The sequence below is a fragment of the Hemiscyllium ocellatum genome, chromosome 31 (genome assembly GCF_020745735.1).
Source record: "Hemiscyllium ocellatum isolate sHemOce1 chromosome 31, sHemOce1.pat.X.cur, whole genome shotgun sequence".
Lineage (NCBI taxonomy): Eukaryota > Metazoa > Chordata > Chondrichthyes > Orectolobiformes > Hemiscylliidae > Hemiscyllium > Hemiscyllium ocellatum.
The window spans coordinates 36,673,644-36,695,140 of record NC_083431.1 but is presented as its reverse complement, the minus strand read 5'-3'; the positions used below and the strand labels follow the sequence as shown (position 1 = coordinate 36,695,140).

At 41.8% G+C, this 21,497-nt stretch overlaps 1 protein-coding gene across 4 annotated transcripts in view; it reads right to left on the bottom strand.

Annotated features, from left to right (window-relative positions):
• Positions 1-20,033, bottom strand: part of mtmr4 (myotubularin related protein 4) — a 148,687-nt gene extending 128,654 nt beyond the window's left edge. For all 4 annotated transcript variants that reach the window (XR_009646392.1, XM_060848451.1, XM_060848453.1 and 1 more), the window contains exon 1: positions 19,957-20,033. The gene's annotated coding sequence lies outside the window, so the exon portion shown is untranslated. The remainder of the gene's footprint in view (positions 1-19,956) is intronic.
• Positions 20,034-21,497: the final 1,464 nt, after the last annotated feature.

Below are 21,497 nucleotides of genomic sequence, written 5' to 3'. Positions count from 1 at the left end.
AGCAACAGTATTTTCTCAGGAAGGGAAACACAAGGAGTCACAGCTAAGAGGGTCACGCCATTCATTTTTCTGGTCACTATCCTACAAAATACTTCTCCCAGTTTTGACTATTGTTTTTTTCACACAATTCACCACAGATGTATGCCTTCACAGCTACACAATATCACTTATTCATACATGAACTCAAACAGACAGCAAGCTTTTTGACTGTGGGAAGGCATAGCAGTCAGAGCTAAATCATATTAGTACTGGACATCCACTCACACCTTTTCACATTGTCACTATAAAACAGGAACCTTATTGACTCATCTCTCACCGGCCCTTCCCCTCAACCCCACCATACCCCCAAAATATTCAAGTTAATTGTGACACTCTACCTGGTCCAAATAAGGTGAGTATACTCAATGCTCTTTCTAATGCTTGGCAACCAAACAGCTCACTATTATTTACTTATTTCCAAATCTGAAAATTAGTGTACACAACCAAAGTTCATGATCCAGCATTGAAATCACCTTTTATCTATCAATCCCTGAAGCACGCATAATTAAGCATTATGCATTTTGCTTGGAATTGTTGGGGATAATCTGTTATCGGGGTACCCACACTGGGGCTAGGGAGGGGAGCATCATTACTAGAACAGACATTGTCAGGTAACAGCTAAACCACAGCCATGTGGGATAAACCCAGCAGCTGCAGGACTGCCTGCCTGAGGCCACATTCCTCGGTGATTAGATCATGCCAGTCAGTTTCAGACCATCCTGATTAAGAACTCATTGCTAATAAAGGAAACCGGTAACTATCGGATAGTGTAAATTGCACCAATACAACACTTAATCGATAAAGTACTTGTTAATGTCTCTTGCTGACGTAAAACTCCATCGGAACTTATGTTAAATGATAATACCTGTTGATTCAACTATGGAGAACTATTGAAAACGCCTAGACTGTCAGACGCATAGCAATGAGGAGACTCTTCCAAACAATGGACTATTGAATTGTAAGATCGGAAACTGCTGAGCCCAGGATGCCTGCCCATTGTCCAGCACAGCAGGAGCTGGACAGGTATCTCGGTGCAACCAATAGAGACACTGATCCCTTCACAGACAGGTGAACAGACCAATGAGAGAACCGAACGAGGGGAACCTGACCGGGAACTCGAGGAAGCGCGAAGTATAACTGCACCAGATCCGAAGAGGAAGACAGAACGCCTTCTCCAACGAATTGCATGCTGTAGAATTCGTTGTATAGTTTGCCAGTCTTGATTCTGTAATAAACGGTGTTTTGCTCCAAACTTTAGAAGCCGGTGTGATCTCTCCTTCCAAAGAACACGTGGAGACGAGACCCTACGGGGCCGTCCCAACAGAATACACAAACAGACCATATATAATTCAAACAGCCATGGTGCTTTTCTAAAATAAAGTAGTCTGCTCAAAGACTGCAACAGTCTGCTCAAAGAAGTAGTCCTAGCACAAGGCACACGGAACATGACATTATCATATTCAACTTGTCTCATGTCTCAAACCAAAGTCCTCGGTATTGCAGTCTCCTCGTTTCTAAAATATTTATTACTTCTACTCCAAGTGGTACTGCATGTGCATGCCATTACATGTCTGGAATTTGAAGCATTTGCTATGACTGAAACATTTCATATACTGCATGGGGAAATACAGAAATTCCATGTCGCCAAGAGTGAAGTGCAACTGTCTAATGAAACTAAATTTGCTAATTTCTAAAATCATAAAATGTCCTGGAAAAGTAATTCTAAAGAAGCAAACAAACTCTTGGATTATTTGCATTAAAGTTTTCTGAATTAGTATCACTGCAATAAAGTAATGTGACACCAGGTCATCATTCTGAGACCCTATCCAGTTGTTGAAATAAGTAAAATCCCTTTCATTGGAGCAAAGCAGATAGCCAATTAGGCTCATTCGATGGATCTTCGACACTCTTCTTATTACTAGACTAAAATGCTATTAGTGGAAGCTGTTAGAGCAAACTGGATGTCTGTCCTTTCAGTTGAAAATTGATACTTGATATATGAATTTTAAAAACATACACCAAACTGAAATACCTCCGATCATCAATCGCTCATTGATTATCTCAGTCTTGACAGTACAGAAGGAGCACTACTATTAGTTTCAGCACCCAATCAAGTAAAGAATAGTGAAAAAAAAATCAGCCATGACTCCCATTCCTAACTAGTGGTCAGTGCTGGGCAACACCTGATAAAACAGAGGACCTCGCAATCCTGAAAAGCTAATTACCCTTGGCAGGGTGAGAGATTAATGGGAAGATTAAAAGACTTTAGGAAAGGGAAAATGGCCAATTCTAGTTCACATTGCATAGACTTAAATGCAATTTCAAGGATTAAACTAAAGAGCAAAATGTCAAAAGTAGTAGTAACATCACAATCACATCTGGTATCATGTGCAAGACCAGCTAAGCAGAAGCAGAAAAGACATGTTAATACATGCCTAGAGTTGCTGCAATTAGTGAAAATATATAAAAAGGTAGCTACATTGGCAGATAAAATTTAATGCAAACATAAAGAATTACTTTATACAGAAGAAATAGGTGAAAGGTACAGCTCCTTGAATGGGCAACATGCAAGGCAAGGGTGCAACTGAAAGTGACATAAGAGTCCGTACAGACATAATGCTAACCAGCTAAACAATTCAAAACAACTGGCAAAAATCAACAAATGCTGAATGATACTGTGTAACAATACTGCACAAGACAGTGATTTTAATGGTGCATCTAGTTCACAACTTACATTCACGTAGTCTGGGCAAATGATTCAAGGCACCTCGCAATAGCGTAATAATCAGACAAACGCTAACATGGTAAATGTTTAAAACATTAGAAACAAATGCAGAGAAGACCAAAAAATTAATTCCTGTAATGCAGTCTGCTCATGAAGAAAGACTGGACAAATTAACATTTTATACCTTGAAACTCAAATATCTTAGAGATGGCCTTAAAAAGATGCACAAGAGAAATGAGAGTGTGGAAACAAATCAGTATTTAAGTTAATTTCCAAAAAAGAGAGAAACAGGTTCAAGCTAGTCAAGCAAAAAGATTGATATCAAAAATTATTCATATGGACAGTGATGAATGTAAAGAACAGACTTGCTAAAATAATGCAAGCAATATTAGAGACCCTGAAAATACAACAAACCAAGTAGGTTGTGAAATCAGAGATTTGGAGGTGGTGGGGATGCTGTTGGATCTTTCTGTAAGAATTTAATAGCCAAATTGCCTTGCTCTTGATGAAAAGCATTTGTACTTATGGAATATTGGAGTCAAGTCCTATCAGGGTAATAAATATTAAATCATAAAAAATACAAATACAAGAAGAGAAAACATACCATCGGCAGCAACAAGTGACATTGTCAATAGACGCTCCAGTTAAAAATAAATCTGACTTAAAATGAAAATGAAATCTTCACCCCTCAGTAAATGGATTATATTACAAGAAAATGAAACTTGCTCTTAACCAATGAATTGGAAACTAGTCATGTTTATTAAGTTCTCTCAGCATACATTAACTCAATTGTCAGAAGTTACACATATCGCAGGAGGTCCTGGTTGATCCAGAATAGTAACCAATCCTGACAGACTATTCAGGTTCTTTAATTAGTTTGCATTGCTTAGGATTATTTGTAATGTGTTTGAAATGCATAAGATGATTCTACTACAAAACTTTTAAAAAATTCATCCTTCGTGAATCACAATTCTAGCTGGGAGATAAAACTGAAACAGGCAGTAAACTGCACCTCACTTGAGCAAACATTATGCTGACAGACCAACAAGTTATTCATCAGATAACATCACAGCCAAGTCTAATCCAACAGTAATTTATCAATAAATCATAACCTTTTTTTAGCAAAGATTATTTGAAGAACATTTAGGGGTGGAAAAGTTTGATTTTTCTCCTCTCTAGCCCAGTATGATAAAGATCAGAGGAGATGACAGCATAATGGTTTACAACCCAGACAGTGTTACCCTGGGAGACTTCAAACTGATTTCAGAGCCCATGATGTCTCATAGCATTACGAGTAACATGGACAAAGAAACAACCTGCTGCTTAGCACCAAATGTTCTCTTTCTGCTAATGAATCAATACTCCCATATACAGTGGAATCTCGATAAACTGGCATTTGCTTATCCGAATTTCAGATTATCCGGCAAGATCGCAAGGTACCAATGCTTGGCTAAACCGTGTTATTCGGCATTCAATTATCCGAACATTCGATTATTTCCCACCCGTGTCAAATGGATAATTGAGGTTCTCTGTATTGAGCATCAATTGGAGGAAGCACTGATGACAGCAAAGACATGGAATGCACTTCAGGTGAAGGGCTTCAATGTCTATCACCAAGGTTACAACACTTCTATTAGTACTTAACTGGGAAGATCGTTCAGATTCCACTGTTCCACAAATTGCCACAAAATATATAAAATCCCAATGAGACCACCAAAATGACTAATTTTCCTGATGGAATGCTACCCAAGACAAAAGTAATTTACACCAGTGGTCTTCAGGAACAGGAAAATAAACAATTTATTATAATACACAACTTGACAGAAGTATAGACACAAGAGTCCTTTAGAACTCCCAATCAAGACAGACGAAAACCAAATTCTTGTTCTACAGTTCACTAGACAGCCAAGTCTTCTCAGGAGCATGGTCATCCCATTCCAAGAGCTTCAGAGGACTGCCCAAAACTCCAAAGTTAACTAAAACCAAAAATCATCTTCTCCAAGCTACAGGCTAGTTAGTTTAACCTTTAAGTTTGAAAAAAATTTCTGGAAGTGTCTAACAAACTTACATTATTTAGATTAGATTAGATTTACAGTGTGGAAACAGGCCCTTCGGCCCAACAAGTCCACACCGACCCGCCGAAGCGCAACCCACCCATACCCCTACATTTACCCCTTACCTAACACTACGGGCAATTTAGCTTGGCCAATTCACCTGACCCGCACATCTTTGGACTGTGGGAGGAAACCGGAGCACCCGGAGGAAACCCACACAGACACGGGGAGAACGTGCAAACTCCACACAGTCAGTCGCCTGAGTCGGGAATTGAACCCGGGTCTACAGGCAGCAGTGCTAACCACTGTGCCACCGTGCCGCCCACACATTTACCTTGCTGGGTTGCAAAATAATCCAAAATAAACAAAACAATCTATTGGTAGTGCATGCAAACCCATTCACTCCAAAGCCAGGACTCAAAAAAAAACTGTTTCAAAAGAAATCACCATGGCTACAAAAATACTTAAAAGGTAATTAACTTCAGAAACAGAAAACCCATATGTTAAAATTCCAAATGCCAATAAATGATATTAAAAATATATATATTCAGATCACAGTTTACATCAGAAGGCTAAACAATTCCATAACCAACAGATCAAATAACTATAGCCCTGCTCCAAGTTGTGAACGATAATGAACAACTAAACAAGGGATGGCTGCTCTAGAAATATGCCCACCCTCAACAAAAAGGCAGCTCAGCACAAAATGTGAGTGTTCGAGATGTTGGAGATTACAGCTAAGAGTGTAATACTGGAAAAGCATAGCCAGACAGGCAGCAGCTGAGGAGCAGGAAAATTGATGTTTTGGGCAAAAACCCTTTATTAGAATGAGGTTGGGTGCTTCGGGGGTGGAGTTGGGCAGAAGGTAGCTGAGAGTGCAATAGGTGGATGAAGGTGCCTGTAAAGGTGATAGGTCGGAGGGGAGGGTGGAGTGGATAGGTGGAAAGGAAAATGGACAGATGGGTCATGAAGACTGTGCTGAGCTGGAAGGTTGGAACTGGAGTAATATTGGGGGGTGATTGGGGAGGTGGGGGGTGCGGGCGCGGGGAGGGGGAAATGAGGAAACTGGTGAAATCCACATTGATGCCATAGGGTTGGAAGGTCCTGAGGCGGAAGTTGAGGCCTTCAGTGCATCAGTACAAAAGACAAGGTTAAAACATTTTAACATCAAATGAGGAGTGCTGAATGTCTGATCCATCTTGGCCTCCTCCTGAGGTGCCCAGTCCTCAGCCAATTTAATTCACGCCATGTGAACAACTGAAGATACTAAATTTTGCAAAAGCTATTGGCCCTGGCAACATCCCAGCAAGAGTAGTGAAGACTTGTGCTTCCCTAGCCAAGCTAGCTCAGTAGTTACAAGACTGGCATCTACTCAGCAATGTGGAACATTGCCCAGGTACATCATGTACACATAAAGCAGGACAAATCTAATCCAATCAACTGCCACACTCAGTCTACTCTTCATCATCAAACAGTAGAACACCTCATTGACATTACTATCAAAGTAGCACTTGCTCTACAATAACCTGCTCATTGTTGCTCTATTTGGGATCTTTTATTGCTACCCAGCTGCTGAATTTATTATAAATATCGTCCAAAAGAAGCAAAATGGAAGGAACTGTGCTTGACTTCACTCAAAATTTGACCAAGTATGGTATCAGAAGTCCAAGCAAAACTGCAGTCAATGGGAGAAAAAAATAATTCCTCCTGAAGTCATATCGAGTACAAAATAGCCAGTTATTAGAGGTCAGACATCTCAGCTCTGAAACATTACTGCAGGAGATCAACAGGGTGGTGTCCTAGATAGTATTTAATCAAACTGTACAAAGATTTGAACAGAGCACCACAACAGCCCATAATGCCCAACACCTTCAGCTGTTTGATTAATGACATTGCCTCCATCATAAAGTCAGAAGGGAAGATGTTGACTAATAATTGCAATGTTCAGCACCCTTTGCCTCTCCTCAGATACTTTGGTAGCCCATGTTCATATGCAGTAAGACCTGACTGACATATGGCGAGAAACATCCACAATTCAAATGCCAAACAATGACAATTTCCAATAAGCAAAAATCTTATCTTTGCTTCTTGACATTCGAACAAAATTACTATTGCTGAATACCTCATTTAACAATATATCTTAGAGTTACTATTGACCAGAAGCTAAACTATACCAGCAATATGAATACTGCAGTTAGAAGGCCAGGTCAGAGGATATCAATTCTGCAAGTTTTTCACCTCCTGTCCATCACCTACAAGAGGCACACACCAGGGGTATTGTGGATTACTCTCCCTTTGCTTGGATGGGTGCAGCTCCAATAACACCAAGCAGCCCATTTCATTGGCATCAAATCCACTATCTTCAACATCATTCCCTTTACCAGTGATGCACAGTAACAGCAGCATGTATTTACAAAGTTACACAGCAAATCACCCAGTGTTGTAACTACTTGTGCCCCCCCTACTTGGCTAGGGGAGCACAAGTCTTCACTACTCTTGCTGGAACGCTGCCAGGGTCAGGAGCCTTTGCAGAATTCAGTATCTTCAGTTGTTCACATGGAGTGAATTAAATTGGCTAAAAACTGGGCAACTCAGGAGGAGGCCAAGATGGATTCTCCCAATAGCATTGTGCAAGCCCCTAACCTCTACAACGTGAGGATGAGGGCAAAAAATGTACAGAAATACCACCAGCTCAAAGTTCCCTTCCAAGCCATATAATATACTGAGAACTAATCCTTCACTACTGCTGAGTCAGTGGTCATGGAATTCCCAGTTGAAAATGTGTTGCTGGTTAAAGCACAGCAGGTTAGGCAGCATCCAAGGAATAGGAAATTCGACGTTTCGGGCATAAGCCCTTCATCAGGAAATTCATGGAATTCCCGTCCACCTATAGGTATCCCTACAGCCCAAGATTTGCTGCAATTCAAAAGCTGCAGGCCATCACCACATTCTCCAAGGCAACAAATGCTGGTCTACCCAGCAATGCTCACATTCTACAAACAAATTAACAAAAAAAAAACAAAAAAAAATCAAAATAAATCTGGGAACAAACAAAAGAAAAATAAAAAAAGTTAAATCTGGCATCAATGACCCAGTGATTTGCTTTATTACGCTAAGATTTAACATTAAGAATTTCAAAATATTTGAGAGTACAGCAATAGCTCCATTGACAGAAACATGCAAATTGCTAAGTCGTAATATGACAAATGTACTAGAGGATATTCAGGCACTAAGCATTTGAGGGAGATGCCTATAAATACAAAGTATGAGAACAATATCCAACAGCACAGACAGACAATGTAAAAGACTGTGCCATGCTTCCACTCATTAGATGCATGAAAGGAACACTGAATCTATCGTGCTATTACAAATTTATCTACTCTAATAGAGATTTGCAGATTTTGCAAATTCCTGCAGTTCCTACTTCCAAACAATTTAAAAACCGGGCCAACAGCAACCCTTTGATTCATTACTCTCTCAATCAGAATAGCCAAGATTGGACATTGATTATAACAAGGGAGTAACTTGCATTCCAATTCATGCTTAGAAACAATCTTAATATTAGATCGACCTCTGCCCTGATCACTAGCTCAAACTGGTTAATGTGTAAACTTTTAATCAAACAAGGGTGCAAATAGCTAAGTTAATCATTCATTTCATAATTTCTTATTCTGTATTATTGATCCAGGTGATGGGAAAAAATATCAACTATGATTCATGCTCTGAATTCAATCTAGTAACCCACGCTGGAATGCACTATATGATATTTGGAAAAGGAAAGAATCAGGTTAAACTACAATGGTTCTCCCTACTCCCCAAGTGCCAGTCTAAGTTCACCAGCTCACATGAATAACAATGATTTTCAGGGCACTTCATATCTGGAACTGTACACAGCAACAAGTCACAGCAGGAAGTAAAGCAAAGACAATTAATTCAATAATTGTTGAAGTATGGTTCCACTGAAGGTGGCAGCCCTGTCAGTATCTTGCACAAGGGGCTATCTTTCACATGAAGGTCTGAGGAATGTGTATCCTGGGTTACTACACTATAGAAAGCATCATACTGAATCAGTGTCTGTCTCCAACTGATGTTCCTGTACCAGTATTAAATTTGCAGGAAAAGAACTTTTGAGAGTAGTAAAGTTGAAAAATCCAAACTGCTATTTTCCTATGCTAAACATCAACACTGATATCAAAAGTAATACTACAACTCAAATGATCAGAAACAGAACTTAAGGTCAAGAGATCTGAACGTCTGTGACACCAAGCAGTGCACTGCCTTTATGCAACTCATCAGGGAAACTGGGACAAGTCCAAATGACCACCATCCAACTTCGAAAAGACAATTACTAGGAAATGACAAAACAAATTTGTAACAGATTACTGAGAAACTTCTCAAATTCCTCAATATACCAGAGTTTCAAATGCTGAAAGAAACAATTGACACTGCTCAAATTCTAAACCTCTCCAATTCGGCACGAAACAGCCCTGAACTTCAGGTTAATCATTCCAGTTTCTGAGAGTTAATTTTTAATATTGATACTTGTGAACTTTGGTTCATCAAAATGTCTGATCATTCTGATGTTTAGTTTAGCTGTAGTTAAGCGCCAATAGTGCATACTCCTTTATTGCCTCCCCTACCACGTGGTCAATTGCAGTGCCAGCTGATGGCAACATGCCTAAACTGAATCGGAAAATGGATTTAAAAGGGAACATGTTATCACCGAATACTACAAAATCCCCTCTACAGCTTACCAGAACAGCACAAAGTACAACATTAAAACTCCAAGTAGTACAGCTTTCAAAGTCAAATTTCCTCAAAAAGAAATTCCCTCTAGAAATTTGTATTATGACATACCTTTTAAAAAGCTCACATGAAATTCCAAACAAAAGGTCAGTTACTTGTATAAACAAAGCTACTTGCAGACCTTTACAATATTAACCAACTGAATATCATTTTACATTTGAATAGCATATCAAGTTTACATATGCAAACAATTGAGATATACATTTTTTGCACTTTGCTAAAAGTTACACATTGAGTTTTACATGTACGTAACTGCAGCAGAATTGATTACATTAGTTTAATACAAGGATTACCATCTGTGCTGTCCTCTCAATCACAGCTTTCGGAAATACAGTAGTAACCCATCAGAACAGTAGTGGCAACTGAAAAGGTTTCTTGGTAGCACAATTTCAAAGGTTAGCAAATCTATCTAATGAATTACTGCAGTCCCTGTGCATTTGAAAGCAGGTAAAATTATTTAAAGTTCTTGGCTACCAAAAACTAATTTTTGTTGGACAAGGAACATGCAGGTAAAACTTCTGATTTTGTACTTGTGAGGGCAGATGCAGAGATACCAAATTTCAAAGTAACTTTTTCCCAACATGAGAAAAAGGGTGCAGACCGGTTAACAAGTGGGCTCTGACAGAAAATGCACCAGTGAACATGATTCCACCAAGTCACAAAGCCAAAACAACTGAGGCTGCTGGAAATCTGAAACAAAATCAGAAATTGCTGAAAAATCTCAGCAGGTCTGGAAGCATCTAGGAGGGAAATTAGAGCTAATTAGAATTCTGCAGAACCCTTCTTGGTCAATCCAACTGTGTTTCTCTCTCTTCAGGCTCTACCTATATCTATTGTTGTTTATTCTCTCTCATTCCACATCTTCTGTGTAAAAAACATCCTTTTCTTAGCTACCATCTGCAGATTCCTTCTGCTGTACAACATGTAATGTAACATCCATATAGTCCCCCAGAACCATATGGCTGCACTCTCTCATTAGAGGGACAAATGGTGACGTGTTTAACCGGAGGGTTCATCTCAGGCTACGGATGAAATTGAGAAGGTGGGAGCTTCATGGTAACCTCAATCAATATAGGAACTGAACCCATTTTGTTCACATCACCCTGCGATGCAAACCAGCTGTCCAACCAACTGAGCTACCCATCTTCTACTCTGATATCAGACTCACCTCAACAACTACTTCACGAATATGGCTCAGCCACTTTGTCATGTAACCTGACACCATTTCAAACTGCTGTGATGCAGTAACAACACAGACAATACTCTCCACTGACAGGACGCTATTAAATTAAAGTGACATTCTGCATATGACACAAGACCACTGTACACATTGGAAATGACATAGGAAGGAAAAAGGATAGAATCTGAAGGGAGAATATAGAAAATTAGGCAGCAACTTAAAAAGGAGGTCGTTGAGATTAGTCATATCTGGATTACTCCTGGTGCTACGAGCTAGTGAGAGTAGGAATAGAAGGATAAAGCAGATGAATGTGTGGCTGAGGAGCTGGTGCAGGAGAAAGGGTTCCTATGTTTTGGATCATTGGAATCTCTTCTGGGGCAGAAGTGACCTGTATACAAGGTCGGTTTGCACCTGAACTGGAAAGGGGACTAATATACTAGCAGAGTAACTTGCTAGAATTGTTCAGGAGGATTTAAACTAGTGTGTGTGTGTGTGTGTGTGTGTGTGTGAGAGAGAAGAGTTGGTGGTGGTGAGGTGGGACCAGGGAGACACTGAGGAAAGAGATCAATCACAGACTGCTCCAGTTGGGGAAAGGAGATAGTCAAGCAGTCAGGAACAAAGCAGATAACAGGATAGGACTGATAAATTAAACTGCATTTATTTCGATACAAGAAGCCTAATGGGGAAGGCAGATGAACTCAGGGCATGGTTAGGAACATGGAACTGGGATTTCATAGCAATTACAGAGATGTGGTTCAGGGATGAACATGACTGACAGCTTGATGTTCCAGGTTGTAGGAATGCTATAGGAAGAATAGAAAGGAGGTTAAGAGAGGGGGTGGCGTTTTTGATAAGGGATAACATTACAGCTGTACTTAGGGAGGGCATTCCTGGGAATGCGTCCAGGGAAGTTATTTGGGTGGAACTGAGAAACAGGAAAGGAATGATCACTTTATTGGGGTTGAATTATAGACCCGCCTCAAAAGTCAGCAGGATATTGAGAAACAAATTTGTACGGAGATCTCAGTTATCTGTAAGAATGACAACACCAAGTTATAGTCCAACAGCTTTATTTGGAAGCACAGGCTTTCACAGCACTGCTCCTTCATCAGGTGGTTGTGTGATTTTTAAACTTTGTACACCCCAGTTCAACACTGGCGTCTCCAAATCATCTGTAAGAAAAATGATAGGGGATTTTTAACTTTCCAACCTAGACTGGGACTGCCATAGTGTTAAGGGTTTAGATGGAGAGGAATTTGTCAAGTGTGTACAAGAACATTTTCTGATTCAGGACATGGATGTATCTACTACAGGAGGTGAAAAACTTGACCTACTCTTGGGAAATAAGGCAGGGCTGGGGACTAAGATGTCAGCGGGAGAGCATTTCAGGGCCAGCGACCATAATTCTATTAGTTTTAAAATAGTGATGGAAAAGGATAGACCAGATCCAACAGTTGAAGTTCCAAATTGGAAGAAGGCCAACTTTAATGGTGTTAGGCAAGAACTTACAAAAGTTGATTGGGGTCAGATATGCACAGGTAAAGGGATGGCTGGAAAATGAGATAACCAGAGTCCAGAGACAGTATATTCCTGTTAGGGTGAAAGGCAAGGGTGAAGGGAATGCTGGATGATGAGAAAAACTGATGTTTTGGTAAAGCATATGTCAGATACAGACAACAGAGTTTAAGTGAATCCTTAGGAGAGTATAAAAAGACAGTAGGAGTATACTTAAGAGGGAAATCAGTAGGACGAAAAGGGGACATGAGATAGCTTTGGCAAATAGGTTGAAGGAGAATCCGAAGGGATTTTATAAAAATATTAAGGACAAAAGGATAACTCGGGAGAGAATGGGGCCCCTTAAACATCAGTAAGGCAGCCTAAGTGTGGAACAACAGAGAATGTGGAAGATACTAAAGGAGTATTTGCATCAGGACTCTACTCTGGAGAAGATGATACCTGATGAAAGAGCAGTGATCCAAAATCTAGTGCTTCCAAATAAACCTGCTGGCCTATAACTTGGTGTTCTGATATTTTTAACAGGGCAGCAAGTGTACAGGACATTGGTTAGGCCACTTCTGGTCTCCTTCCTATCGGAAGGATGTTGTGAAACTTGCAAAGGTTCAGAAAAGATTTACAAGAGTTGGAAGGTTTGAGCTATAGGGAGAGGTTGAATAGGCTGGAGCTGTTTTCCCTGGAGCGTCAAAGGCTGAGGGGTGACCTCAGAGGTTTACGAAATCATGAGGGGCATGGATAGGATAAATAAAAAAACATCTTTTCCCTGGGGTGATGCAGTCCAGGACTAGAGGGCATAGGTTTAGGATGAGAGGAGAAAGATATAAAAAGGGCCCCAAGGGGCAACTTGTTTTCACACAGAGGGTGGTGCATGTATGGAATTAACTGCTAGAGGAAGTGGTGGAGGCTGGTACAATTACAACATTTAAAAGACATTTGGACGGGTATATGAATAGGAAGGGTTTAGAGGAATATGGACCAAGTGCCGGCAAATGGGACTAGATTAGGTTAGCGTGGACAAGTTAGACCGAAGGGTCTGCTTTTGTGCTGTACTTCTCTATGACTATGACATGGAAGATATAGAATGTGGGGAAATAGATGGTGACATCTTGAGAAATGTCCATATTACAGAGATGGTGCTGCTAGACGTCTTAAAACATAAAGGTGAACACAGAACTCTGTGGGAAGCTAGTGAAGCATTTGTGGGGCCCTTTACTGAGAAGAGGAATCTCGATTATCCGAAGGAGATCTTCAGGTCCCGATAGAAGCATTACATCAAAGAGGTGTTTCAACCCTAAATGCGTCTTTTGTTTACAGTGATTAAAAACAATCTCTACCAAGAACATTCCTGGACATTAATGGGAGCCCAGGCCCTCTCTCTCTCTCTCTCTCCACCCCACACCCCCCAACCCACACACTTTCCCTGGAGTTTTACATAGGAGTGAACCCTAAACCCCCCTCCTCTCCTCCCCCAAGATATTCTCTCTTACATTGCCCTGTACAGGACAGAGGTGAAACCAGTCAAAAAGTTGCAGTAAAAAGTTTCGCAGGTGGCCGTGTGCACGTTATTTAGAGACTTACCCCACAAAGGCAGCAGCAGTCTTACTGTTGGTGTCCCGATTAGTTGCCCCCAGTGGGGGGCTGACGGAGGCAGGGACGCATGGAGAGCGGGCATGTGTTCACTGGGGCAACTTGGCCGGGGACAGGGCCACGGATGGGGGTTGGACAGTGGGTGGGCGGTGCTGGATGGGTTTCGGGAGTGGGCAGGGGCAGGCAGGGATCGGCGTTGGGGGCGGGATGGGGAAGGGGCTTGCACGCACTGTGCTGCTGTCTTGTCTCTTGAACAGGAAGCAGACTTTACAGAAAACTCTAAGTCCCAGAGGAAAGGCATTTAATCGATTAACTGAATAATAAGTTATCCAAACAAAATAGTGCCCACCTATCTTGTTCAGATAATCGAGGTTCCTCTGTATTTGGATCAATAGTCACAGGTGAGGTGCTGGAAGATTGGAGGTAGTCTAACATGGTGCCACTATTTAAGAAAGGTAGTAAAGACCAGTAAGTCTGACATCGGTGATGGGCAAGTTGTTGGAGGGAATCCGGAGGGACAGGATTTACATGCACTGGGAAAGGCAAGGACTGATTAGGAATAGTCTGTATGGCTTTGTGTATGGGAAATCGTGCCTCACTAACTGGACTGAGTTTTTTGAAGTAGTAACAAAGAGGATTGATCAGGGAAGAGTGGTGGACATGATCTACATGGACTTCAGTAAGGCATTCAACAAGGCCCCTCAAGGTAGGCTGGTTAACGAGGTTAAATCTCATGGAATACAGGGAAAACTAACCATTTAGATATGGAATTGAAGAGGGTAGCAGTGGAAGGTGGCGTTTTAGATTGGATGCATGTGACCAGGGGTGTACCACAAGGATCGGTGCTGGGTCTACCGCTTTTCATCATTTATGTAAATGATTTGGATGGGAACATAGGAGGTATGCTTATTAAGTTGACAGATGACACCAAAATTGGAGATGTAGTGAAGACGATTACCTTCGAGTACAACAGGATCGTGATCAGATGAGCCAAGGGCAGAGGAGTGGCAGATGGAGTTTAATTTAGATAAATGTGGGATATTGCACTTTGGAAAGGCCAAACTCAGCAGGAATTATACACTTAATGGTAAGGTCCTGGGGAGTGTTGCTGAACAAAGAGACCTTAGAGTGCAGGTTCATAGCTCCTTGAAAGTGGAGTCACAGGCAGACAGGATAGTAAAGGCGACATTCAGTATGCTTTCGGTTATTGGTCAGAGCATTGAATATAGGAATTTGGAGGTCATGTTGCAGCTGTACAGGACATTGGTTAGGCCACTTTTTAATATTGGAAGATAGGCAATTCTGGCCTCCCTCCTATCTGAAGGATGTAGTGAAACTTGAAAAGCATCAGAAAAATGGATGTTGTCAGTGTTGGAGGATTTGAGCTATAGGGAGAGGCTGAATAGGATGAACCTGTTTTCCCTGGAGCGTTGGAGGCTCAGGGGTGACCTTATAGAGATTTATAAAATCATGAGGGGTATGGATAGGGCAAATATGCAAGGCTTTTTCCCAGTGGTGGAGGGAGTCCAGAATGAAACGGCATAGGTTTCGGGAGAGAGGGGAAAAATTTAAAAGGGACCTAAGGTGCAACTTTTTCACAGAAGGTGGTGCATTTTTGGAAGTGGTAGAGGCCAGTACAATTGCAACTTTTAAGGAGCATCTTGATGGGTATATGAATAGGAAGTGTTTACAGGGATATTAGCTGGATGCTAGCAAACAGGGCTGGTGGGCAGCACGGTGTCACAGTGGTTAGCACTGCTGCCTCACAGCGCCTGAGACCCGGGTTCAATTCCCACCTCAGGCGACTGACTGTGTGGAGTTTGCACGTTCTCCCCATGTCTGCGTGGGTTTCCTCCGGGTGCTCCGGTTTCCTCCCACAGTCCAAAGATGTGCGGGTCAGGTGAATTGGCCACGCTAAATTGCCCCTAGTGTTAGGTAAGGGATAAATGTAAGAGTATGGGTGGGTTGCGCTTCGGCGGGTCGGTGTGGACTTGTTGGGCCGAAGAGCCTGTTTCCACACTAAGTAATCTAATCTACAAAAGGACTAGAGTAGGTTAGGATATTTGCATGGCATGGATGAATGGAACTGAAGGGTCTGTTTCCATAATGTACATCTGTGACTTTACCTGTAAATTAAAACATAACGCACAGGAATAATGGCTCCCTGGTACACTGCCCATTGACACCAGCCAAAACATTGCCATGGAGAGTACACAAGGGGGACATTGTTCCTGTGCATTTTTTTTATTGCAAATGTTGTGTCGTTTACAGAGTGTAATTTTAAATTAAATAGCAACCTGGCAATGGCTATTATCAGCCATTACTGCCCCATGGTAGATACACTTTTTTTGCAAGGATTCACAACTGCACCCTCCTCAATATTTATTAGATTGCTCAGGGTCCAATGTGTCAACTGAAATCATGCTTTAAAAACTTGGTCACACCCATTTCCCAGCAGCATCAGTATCACATCTGAGAAGTTAGAAGCATTGTCATTAGAATCAGCGCCTAGTCTCAAGACGACTGGAGACTGAGAGCAGCGGAAATAGACCTACCAATTTTTCAAAAATATCTTGCGTAGAGGCAACTGCGAAGGCTGTGACTTCTAGATGAGTATCAGAATGGGCAGAAAACAGATAGGTCAGATAACACACAGAGACCCAAATCAGTCATTACCCACAGGCAGTAGAAGAATCATTTATTTTAAACTAGTTGGACATTAAACACTTTGCTCATCCATTTGAGGGTGGCACAGTGGCTCAGTGGTTAGCACTGCTTCCTCACAGCACCAGGGTCCCAGGTTCGATTCCAGCCTTGTGTGACTGTGCAAACTTGGCACAGACAGACATTCTTCCTGTGTCTGCCTGGGTTTCCTTCCACAATCCAAAGACATGCTAAACTGCCTATAGTGCTCAAGGATGTAAGGTTAGGTTCATTAGTCAAGGGTAAATGTAGAGTAATGGGCAATAGGTTTGAGTGGGATATTCTTCAGAGAGTCGGTGTGGACTTGTTGGGCCGAAGGGCCTGTTTCCGCACTATAGGAATTCTAAGGAAAAAATTCCAAGTATCTGATGCTTTATTACCTCCATATGGGTATATTGTGTGTTTCCCCCACTTGAGGTTGAGGCAGCACCTTTGAAGTGAAGGTTGAAATATTTTTATTTCTGATTATTGATTCATGGGATGTGAACAAAGCTAACAGAACTTATGGTAGAGCAATTTGCTCATGATGCCTCAAACTGCTAGGTCAGTCTCAAAGCTACTTAAGAGTTCATAACATCTCCCTCAAATCCAAGTTTGGCGAAATGTCACAAGAGACATTTTGATGTTACAGTTTGGAGGAAATGAGGACTGCAGATGCTGGAGATCAAAGTTAAGTGTGGGGTGCTGGAAAAGCACAACAGATCAGACAGCATCCAAGTAACAGGAGAATATACATTTCGGGCATAAGCCCTTCATCAGGAAGGGGCTTGTGGGCTGGGAGTTGCTGAGAGATAAATTTTGGGGGGAGGGGAGTAGCTGAGATTGTGATGAAGATGATAGACAGAAGGGTGGAACGGATAGATGGGAAGGGAGGAGTACAAGTCAACAGGCCACCGCATTCTCAGCTACCTACCCTCCCAAACCCACCCCCTCCCATTTATCTCTCAGCATTTCCCCCCCCCACCCCCCCATCCCCAGCCCACAAGCCTCCTTCCTTAATGGCTTATGCCCGAAATGTCGATTTTCCTGCTTTTTGGATGCTACCTGACTTGCTGTGCTTTTCCAGCACCACACACTCTACTCTTGATTGTAAAGCTTGAATGAATATACCACTGTTCCTTCTGCAGCACAAAGTACACATTTCAAATATTACAATGCTGAAAATCTAGCTTTGCAACAATGAAAACAAAATACTCAACAACACAAGTCATTTTCTTGCTGAAGACATATCCACATTTCGACAGGATCATTGCTTAGTACAATCAACTAGTTTTACATTAAAAAAAACTGAAACACATTTCATTGGACAATTAATTTAAATACAAAGATTGTTGCATTAAACGAGAACTTTTAATAACAAAAGGGAGATCAAGCATTGTCATATGGTCCAAAATATTTTAATAATTTACTGACTGCCAGATTTTGCAATCTTAATTACTAGTCAAAATGTACATTGCATGCTGCAGTTATATTGATTTATTATCAAAGTATACCGAATGATGTACATAAAACACTGGCTTTGTGCAACATCCATTGAAGTTCAATGCAGATTAACACTCTCACATCCTGATTATATCCCAGGTTCCAAATAGGGCAGTGTCCAGGGTCCAACCACCTTCTGAGCTTCATCAACAACCTTCCTATTGCAACAAAATCAGAAGTGGAACTGCGTATAGTGTTCAGCTCTATTTATAATATCCTGATAATTAAGCCATTAATGTCTTGCAGACAAGGGCTTGTAGAAACGTGAAACATTCGGGATTGGACTCAAAAATGGCTTAAAGTATTTCACAAAATAAAATCAGAGAAACAATGGTACAGGAGACCATTGTCTCTGCACCGTCAGAGCATATTTTAGTGCCATTCTCCTACTCCTTCCACATTCTATTTAAATAATCGTCTAATGCCACTTTGAATGCCTCAACTGAACCTGCCTCTCACCACACTTCCAATAGAGGTCTTGTTGTACATCATTACCTCTAGGCCAGAATGGCTGGGTTCAAATCACAACTGCCCTGAAGTTACATCATACCTACGAGACTTTCAAGCAGTACATGCCTGATCCAAACCACTCAACTGGATGAACATATTTAGTGCCCTGAAGGGCTTTTGCCCAAAGTCAATTTTCCTGCTCCTTGGATTATGCCTGACCTGCTATGCTTTTCCAGCACCATTTTAATCTTGTCTCTAATCTCCAGCATCTGCAGTACCCACATCTGCCATATTTATTCCCCATGTCACAGCATGTGCTTCTCTTAACTATAGCTTTAAACCTGTGTGTCCTCTTATTTTTGATCCTTTTCAGGAACAGTTTTCCTCAATCCAGACCCTTCATGATTTTGAAAACGTCTTCAAATCTTCTCTTAGCCTTCTCGTTTCCAAAGACAGTAATCCAACTCAACAATCAATCGGATCTTCCACATCTTGTAAAGTCAAGATTAGACACTAATAGTATTCCAGAATGACGATTCCTTCCCATCTTTCAAAACCCCTGATCACCTACAATAGGTGTGAATTGCAAATCAAACTGAATATCCTTCATTTGCTTGGATTAGGGCAGCAACACAACAAAGTCTTCCGAACGACATGATCGATTCACCATTACTAAAAGCTACATGAACTCCCCTGTGTTGTTTCAACAGCACATCACAAAGCAAAGGCGTCGAGCATTTAGAAGCAGAGGCTGCAAAGAAACACCTTCACTCCCAGTAACATGCAGTCATAGCTTTGGCAAATAATTATCATTTGGTTATCAACAACACAGGGTCAAACTTCCACAAATATTGCACTGAATTATATTCAGACTGATAGTACTATGTATATTTGTGCACCAAATCTAAATACTCGTGAGAACACAAAAATTGCCATATTCCCTCCACTCCATATGACTCTCACTACCTCCTACTGTCTCCACCCATCAAACCTTCTGGAAACCTTTCTCTTACAACCTCCCCGCCCCCTTCAACCATCCTCCTCCTCCAACCCTCCCCCTTCTCACTCCACATCATCCCACTCCTGTTCTCCACTGTCTTGCACACGCCCACCCACGCTCTACCTCACATCTTTTCCCCTCCTAACTCCCCTCACCCCTTCCCCCTTTTTCCAGAGAGTACTCTAATAACCAGATACCCCTCCACTCTATTCCCCTCCCCCCAATATTATCCCCACCACCTCCACCCCTCAGGAAACCTTCTGTATTACATTTCCCATCAATCTCTCTCTCCGCTCGGCCATCATGCCCCTCCCCTTAATAGGCCGCGTTATTATTTTGTTTTTCTCCTTTATCCAGCCGAACCTTCCTTCCCCTCAGTACTGGTCTACATCATTCCTATTGCTCTGGTACTTACAGCTTCCGCCTTCCCCTCAGGGCCCACTCCGTTCCCCTCAGCAACATAACATGGCGACCAGCGCGAACCTACCAATCAGCACCAGGATCTGAAGCAGGAGGGACGTCAGCCAATCAGGGGGAGGCAAACACACCTTCCTCGGAAATCAAACGAATCAGAGATCGTCTCACACCAACCAGGAGCCGCCGGGACCCTCTGACCAATGGGTTGGAAGCAGGTCACGGTAACCAATCAGAAACGCCTCTTTCCCGTTCTGTCGCCATCCCTTGGATAATTGACGATGATGTGTTTTAACTTGTGTCCAATCAAAATGCACAGCGCGGCAAGCAGCAACCAATCAAACACGGTGGGTGCTCCACCTGGTGGCGGTTCAGTGGTTGCCCATTATTCAGTGTGCAGCATCTTGATCGTTTCTAACGCAGTAGTTCCTTCACAGAATTACTCTTTCTCGGCCCCCTCTCTTTCATCCCCTTCAACTCTCTTCCCTCTTTTACTCATCTCCCCCACCATCTTCTGTGGAAATGAAGGTTAAGCTTTGCCCTTTTCAGCTACCTTCACTGATGACATAGAAATCTGTCTTACATTTCATGTGCTCAGGTAAATAAATCTCAGGGAATAAGTCTAAACATCAGTAACATAAGAAAAACTGAATATATGAACAAAGAGAGTGAGAGATTTATATTTTGCCTCTAATATGTTGTTCTGAGGTGCAGCATAAAAAGGAAGCCCTGAAGCAGCAGATTCTCAGGGAATTTCCTGGGAAATTGCAGAATCCAATGGGTAATTCCCCTCCAAATAAATCCCAGTGAACGATCCATTTAAATCAGTCTGTGGAGGTTTCCATTTAATGGTTCGTCTGGAAAACTAGACAGTTAAAAGCCTAGCATTTTATAAAATTAGTATTTTTTTCTGGATAACTATTAAATTGACAAACTAAGTTACCAAAGAAACTATCTGATGAAGGAGCAGTGCTCCGAGAGTCTAGTGCTTCCAAATAAACCTGCTGGACTATAACCCTGGTGTTGTGTGAATTTTAACTAAGTTACCCAACACATACAGCCCCAATACATCTCCCCTCAATTCCTTCCAGGGATCGATATTCCCCTTTCTCTGGGGCTGAAACTTCACCCACCCTCATCCCCCGGACCTGATACTATCCCTCTATCCAGAACCTGACACCCACCTCTATCCCAGGGTCTGATAACGAACCCCCCTCGCCCAATCAGATTCGACAACTCCTGCCCAGCCCAACCTACACTAAGCATGCCATCATTGACCTGGCACACTTAGCATCTTATGACTTGGCACCTTGGTACCCAACCCACTGGACATTATAACATCACATTTGCCCTTTCACAGGAGCTGTCAAATTTCCTGTCTGTGCTTCTGGACATTAAAATCCTAGAATACAGTAACTACTGAAGTGTAAAGGGGCATGTGGTTTGACTTCCCCTGACTATCCAACACTGCAAGCAAGCTGAAAAGTTTAAATACCCTCCGCATGTCTGAAAAAGCTGTGATCAGAATCACCAATCACAAAT